Genomic DNA, 7,326 nt, shown 5'->3' on the forward strand with positions numbered 1-7,326 from the left:
GATTTAATAAAAACAACTTATAAAAGGTAAAGAGTTAATACTAGTATATAAGGACTATTTGAAATATTCTTGCCTATAATATCACATGATTATGGAAAGAGAAAGAATACTAAGATAACAGTCTCATTCTGTTTGAGATTTTCCTGAGTTCTTTAAGCTTATAGGCCATTTATTTTGTAGAATGCTCGTCAGTCTAAGTGTGTTTGGTGTTTCCTCCTGATTTGACTTAGGTGTGGGCTCTTTTGGTGAGGAATATCCCAGCAGTTTTGCTGTGTTCGTTCTGAATCCTAACAGATGGGTGAGAAGCGTCAGTTGGTCCCAGTACTGACGAAGCTCACTTCGACTGCTTCATTAAGGTGGAGCCCAACATGCTTCTCCTTCACAAAGTTGCTCTTATTTCCCTTTGAAAAGAATGAATTTCTGGGGAGAACTGTGCAATTATCTAGTATTTGTTCTTTATAAAACTTAAATTTATTTTTTATTTATATCAGAATAGATTTATGTTTTTATATTTTATGCAATGAATTATAACTTATTAAGATGACTTTATTTTCGCTTAAATTGTTCCAGGTTGAACCAATGGTAGCTGGTTTCTCTGACCTTTAATATGGTATCATTCTTTGAACACTATTTTTCTTTTTTGAGCACTTTTTCCCCTTTTTGGTAGAAGAGGCTGCTGCAGACTCATCTGTGCATTCACTACCCCCACCCTCAAATCAGACATTTTCTCAAGGTTCCCTGTTTTGTTTTGTTTTTACTGAAAATTGTTATAGAGACTCCAAGGGTTATGTGCTAGGTGTGCAGTGTGCCCATTGCTATTCCGCGTGCTGCAGCTCCTAGACAGGCGACCAGGCACCTTGGAGAAATGTCTGATTTGAGGGCTGAGTGCTGAAAGTGCCGGGAGAGTCTGGAGGATCTTGTTCTTCCAGAAAGTAAGAGAGCGCTACAAAACAAAATAAAAATACATTAGCGACAGAGCTGGACATTTTCTTGCATAGGTAGGTAAAAACACACACATCTAGGTCTAGAGTCATCAATCTGTCTGCCTATCAATTGAAAACTACAAATTCATGCTGATACCAATTCTAATCCAGCACTCAGGGTACATGCTCTCCTCCCAGTTTCCATAGTTCTAACCACCATGTCTGGCAGTGAGGCACCTTGTTTACATTAATATATTTCTCACTCAGTCAATTCTCCATATGTAACCAGTCTCCTACCTCCACTCTGGCCCTCCTCCCCCGCACAAGCATCCCTTCCTCCCCAGTCAGGCTCCCATGTCACCTAGTGGGCTTCACTGCCAGGCTAAGAACTTTTGTGTCCATGGGGACTTTGATCCTATAAAATAGGATACCCTTCTCTCAGAAGTCTTATTGGATCTGCAGTCTTACTGGGGATCAAAACCCAGTGTGAACACCCTTTTCAGTCTGTGCTGAGCCATCACTCTTCTTGCATGTCATGTCCACCCTTCTCAGGACCTGACACCCCACAACTGAACTTTAAACTTGGCAGAAATGGAATTTTCTACCGTACTCACTTTTTCAAGATGCAAAAATAATGCAGCCTGCTTTAGGAAGATCTCTGTTAATTCCTTAGCTGTGTGCAATAAAGATCCATTCTGTCTTCTTATTTCACTGTTAATGACGCTCCAATAGTAATAGTATTTTATCTTCTTTTGTAGTTTTCAACTTTAGTTTCATTGTTCTTACTCAACTGAGACCTCTTCTAATACAGTGAACATGCCATAGCCTTTTGTTGCATCTTTATATTATCTAACATAATGAACTGTAAATAATAGGAACTTACTAACTCCAACTGAAAACCAGTAAGTATATTTCCAAAGAGTTAATTTGGCCATTTTACTCTACATGATTTTTTTTACAGCATTAAACTGAATGTAATCTGTGGATAATGTATAATGTAGACAATGTATGTGATATCTAAGGAAAGCAATTATTTCTTATCACAGAGAAAAAATATAAAATGTTAGTTATTATATTTCATTGAAAATACATTTTTCACAAAGACAGAAAATAAAATAAGGCAAATATTGGCAGTGAGTTCTAGAAAATAACAAAAAAAATAGTCAAATGAATGTAAATACACATTAAAATTAAAATTTTAAGACGAAGATGCTTTTATGTTTTCAATAGTAAACTAAATATATATTTTTTACCTGGATGATTTTATGGAATCTTTGGGAGTGGATTTTAAATGCTATGGGACAATGGAATTGAGTTTTAACAAATTTTGACAGAGGATTTTAATTCAGTATTCATGTATCATCGGTACAATATCTGAGTTCATTATCCAAATAAAACGGCATGAACTAATTATAATGATTAGTGATATGAAACTTTGGCTAAAAAATAGTAATTTTCTTAAGCTAATATATATGAAAATTGAGATAAGATGTGAATGGAAAATTTGTTTTCTTCTTGTGGATTTATATAATAATCATATGAGTACATAAGGTGTCTGAGCAAGAATTTGTGTTTTAGTTTGTGAAAAAAACAAAACAGGTTTAGTATGCAAAGGGAAAACCATTTATCAACTATGGCCATATTTTCACATTCAGTAAGAACAGGGAAAAAATTTTAAATGATTTTAAGAAATTCATGTGCATGGTTCTTTGCCCATGGATTTGAAAGAGACTAGATGGATCTTTGTTAGAAGGCACTAATACAGTATTACATTAAGGAGTACTTTTCCTCTCTACTATGGCAAAATTCTTTTGAGTAACCAATATTTCATGCATTATGAACTTTTTCATTCTAGCTGGCAAGGACAGGCATTACTCCCAACCGTCCAAACAGTAAGCTTGGGCAGTTTTGTGCTGACAAAATTTATTTCATGTCTCGCAGCATCATGTCCTTTGCATTATGTTCAGTGTATTGTTTCATACATTTCATCCAGGTTTTAGTTGTTTTTCAGGAAGGAAAATAAGCCCTAGATTAAGGCTGCTTTGGTTCCACCTAATGAGCTGTGAAGAGATCAAATTGTTTCCAATAAGTTTAAATATATCCTGAAACAAAGCTCAATAATATTTGTAGGGATATAAAATTATCCATCACTGACTTTCTTCCAGGCTGGATGGAGTAACAGGGCGTTCTAACTCTCTCAGTGTACATACCTCTTTTCTCAGGTACCCTGTCCAGCAAACCCGAGTTTGCTCAAACCCCCAAAGATTCTACCTCTATATCTTCCACTCAAGGATATTAGTGTGCGTTTCGCCCTGCCTTTGCTATAGCCAGGCAATTCTCTCCAGGCTGTAATTTGTGGCAATATTAAAACTCACACATTGTTTTCCTTTCTTCAGGGGTCCCTGACTTGGGAGGTTTGACATCCAATGTCTGAAAACAGGTGTTTCTATATTTTGGGTTTTAGTTGTTTATTTGAGGTAAATCTTATTAATGTTACTCCATCGTCTCCAGAGGCAGAACTGTCTCCAGCAAGTTTTATCATCTTGAACTTACAAAAAGCATCAAATGAGCCCACTATATTAGTAAGACTGCTGATTTGACTGGTGAACCGAAAGCAGCAAACATTTTAGGTGACTTAATAAGACATATAGGAAACAGTGAGATACCAACCTGAAAAAATTCCAGGGTGCTATTCTCTCAATGAAGTTTCCAGGAGTGCTATAATTTTGAGCACATGAAGATATCCCTGTCAAGGTGAAAGGCAAGCTTCTGATCCTTATATCACTGACCCTGAAAATCAGAATGACAATGATTTTAGGCTGTTTGGGGGTTTGAAGGGTAAATATACCATAGTTGTGTGGACTGTATCAATCCATCTGCATATTGGCCTGTCAGACTGCCAGTTTCTACTGGGCCAAAGCACGGGAAGGCATTGCAGCAAATCCAGGCTGAACTACATGCAAGCTGTTCTAGTATTAGAGCCTCGTGATATAGCAGAACCATTAATCCTTGAAATGTCAGAGTGATAGGAAGCCACTAGAAAGATCAATAGGAAAATCATAGCACAGAACTCTGGTATATCTCTCTTCTTTTGCAGGTGTCTATTCCCCTTTGACAAATAGCTCTGGCTTGCTAATGGACTTGGAGATTTTCTTTCTTTTCTTTAGAAAATTGCATTTCAGAAAATTTTCCATTCATCTAGGCATTTTAAGTTGTTGACGCTATTTTTTTCCATTATGCCTAATCATTTTAACATCAATAGGATCTGTGATAAAAATCTGTATTTTTATTCCTGATATTGGTAAACTGTTTTCCTCATGATGTTATTGATCAGTCCAGTTAGAGTCTTATCAGTTGTGCTGATCATTTCAAAAAAATCAGTTTTTCTTTTATTTAATTCTATCAATTGAATTTCTGCTATTATATTCATTATTTATTCATTTCTGCTTATTTTTGGTTTACTATGTTCTTCCCCCCCCCCAATTTCTCATATTCAGGCATTAATGTTGTAGGCAGATTAATGCCTCCCCCAAAATATTTATATTGTAATCCCAAAAACCTATGAATATGTTACCTTAAATGACACAGGGACTTTGAAGAAGCAACTAAATTAAGGATTTTGAAATGGGGTGATTCTGGATTATTTCGGTGGGCAGAATGTCATCAGAAGGGCCATTTCAAGTAGAAGGCAACAGAGTCAGAATCAAAGAAGTAGATCATAGAAGCAGAGATTAGAATAATGCCACTGCTGGGAGGGGTTATGAGCCAGAAAATACAGGCAACCTCTAGAACTTAATAAAGGACATGAATCCATTTTCTTGCAGAATCTGGTAGAAGCTTGCAGTCCTGCCAACACTTAAAGTTTGGTCTCATAAGGTCCATTCTAAGGTGTCTGACCTCTGAACTGTAAGATAATATATCTGTGTTGCTTTAAGCCACTAACTTTGTAGTAACCTGTTATAGCAACAATAAGAATCGAATACACTTAGAGAATTTATTTTAGATTTGTTTTCTAATATAATAATTTAAAATTATGTTTCCTCCTAAGCACTACTTAATAGTTTTATTTTTCAATGTTATTCAACTTAAAACGGTCTCAAATTTTACCTGTGTTTCATTTATGGGCCATGAAACATGTGGTGTTTCATTTCCAGATTTAGCCTTTTCTTTTTCTAGGTACATTTATTTTACTGATTTTTAATTATTTGTTATCCAATACATTAGCTGCTGGCCTCATGCACCTGTTAACTTGAAATTGAAATTTGAATTAAAATATGAGGAAATTATACAATGATAACATTGCAAAGACTCACTATGCAAAAAATATACATAACAAGAGTGTAAATATTTCATTAAAATGCTATATTAGTTAAATGTAAAAATTATATTTTCTACATGTTGAGTTAAATAGAATATATTATTTAATTAAAATAAATTTTGTTTTTCTGTTTTTCTTTTCATGTGGCTAATAAGAATTTTAAAATTTATGTGTATGGCTCACTTTTGAGGCTTGCATAATCTTTCTATTGGACAGCATTGTTCTCATCTAATCCCATTATAGTCCTAACTTATCATCTCCAAATATGTATTATTTCTCACATCCATCAATTCTAACCATAGATCTTTGAATTTTCATGATCAGTAACTGCATCATGTCAAAAAGTAAGCTTCAAATATCCTAACTCTTACAAATAATCTTCTTACTGTAGTTTATCAGTCTAGTGTTAAAACTTTTCAATTTCATGAAGTTTTGCAATACACTGATCCTACCACTCTCACTTCCTAACCTATTTATATTAAAACTAGAGGGCCAGTGCACAGATTGGTGCACCAGTGGGGTCTCTCGGCCTTGTCTGTGCCCTCTCATAAGATGGGACCCCCTCTGAGAATGTTGGAGAGCCGGTTTCGGCCCCATCCCTGCAGGCCAGGCTGAGGAACCCCACCGGTGCATGGATCCATGCACCAGGCCTCTAGTATGCATATAGGATCTTTGGTTAATCTCTTCCCATCCTCCTCCCTCCCCCGTTTCCACTGAGATTCATCAGTCTGTTTCATGTTTCCATGCTTGTGGTTTCCGCTCCTGCATTGAGCATCTGCCCCCTAGTGGTCAGTGTGTGTTTTAGGTTGGCTGGTCAGAAACTGAGATTAAACCCAATTGTCAACTAAAATTTTGACTCAATTGAGCAGGTTGAGTGCTGGCAAGGAGGCAAAATAAACCATCCCGGTTAGTAGGACTGTAAATTCATAATGTCAAGGGGTAAAAAGGAAACCATACCACAATTCTTTATGATGTCTGCTTTTCCATTCTCTCAAATGACAATTTCATATTTTCCTTCTCTCCTCAACCTTCCTACTTTAAGCCTATACATAGTTTTGACTATTCTTTTTTTTAAATATATTTTTATTAATTTTTTACAGAGAGGAAAAGAGAGGGACAGGGAGTTAGAAACATTGATGAGAAAGAAACATCAATAAGCTGCCTCCTGCATACCCCTCACTGGGGACATGCCCACAACCAAGGTACATGCCCTTGACCGGAATCGAACCTGGGACCCTTCAGTCTGCAGGCCGATGCTCTATCCACTGAGCCAAATTGTTTAGAAAGGTTTTTACTATTCTTTACGTTGATTTCTACATACCATTTTTAACAAGTGTATTAATTTTTCATAAAAAAGTAATTCCCCCAAATCATATTATCTTCTACTAAAAATAAAAATAACTTGTTTTATTGAATTTATTAAATTCATAGAGCTATCTCCAGGATATTATTATCCTATGTAATAATAGACAAACATGGTAATTAACCGTACCTCCAACACTCTTCCCATTGGCTAATCAAGGTGATATGCAAATTAACTGCCAACCAAGATGGCAGCTGGCAGCCATGCAGCTGAAGCGAACAGGGGCTTGCTTGCTCCAGTGAAGGAGGAAGCCAAGGTTCCCCGACTGCCGCTGCTGGGCTCTGAGCTTGCACTCTAAAAAACAATGTTGCAATTATAGAAGCTAAACAATCCCCATGCTTTTAGCCAGCCGCCGAGCTGGAGTTGCAACAGTGTTTCAATTATAGAAGCCAAACAAACCAGATACCTGCTTTCAGCAGCCGAGGTCTCAGAGCTGGAGCTGAGCCTCGGAGCTAAAGCCGGCTCTCAGCACCAGTGACAGCCATAGAAGGTAAATAAATCTCAGAATAAAAAAAAAATAGTAAAAAGGAGAGGTTGGGAGCTTCAGTCACCCGCCAGCCTGAAAACAGCCCTCAGCCCCTCACCCAGGCTTGCCAGGCACCCCAGTGGGGACGCCCACCCTGATCCAGGACACCCTTCAGGGCAAACCAGCCGGCCCCCACCCGTGCACCAGGCCTCTACCCTATATAGTAAAAGGGTAATATGCCTCCCAGCACCGGGCC

The 7,326-nt window shown here is 37.2% G+C and overlaps 1 long non-coding RNA gene across 1 annotated transcript in view; it reads right to left on the minus strand.

Moving 5' to 3' along the window:
* LOC107182125 overlaps positions 1-7,326 on the minus strand; it is a 24,676-nt gene that overhangs the window by 8,510 nt on the left and 8,840 nt on the right. The window contains exon 2 of the long non-coding RNA XR_001512851.1: positions 4,386-4,391. This is a non-coding gene — a long non-coding RNA (uncharacterized LOC107182125). The remainder of the gene's footprint in view (positions 1-4,385; positions 4,392-7,326) is intronic.

Source organism: Myotis davidii, unplaced genomic scaffold, assembly GCF_000327345.1.
Source record: "Myotis davidii unplaced genomic scaffold, ASM32734v1 scaffold273, whole genome shotgun sequence".
In the NCBI taxonomy this organism is placed as follows: Eukaryota; Metazoa; Chordata; class Mammalia; order Chiroptera; family Vespertilionidae; genus Myotis; species Myotis davidii.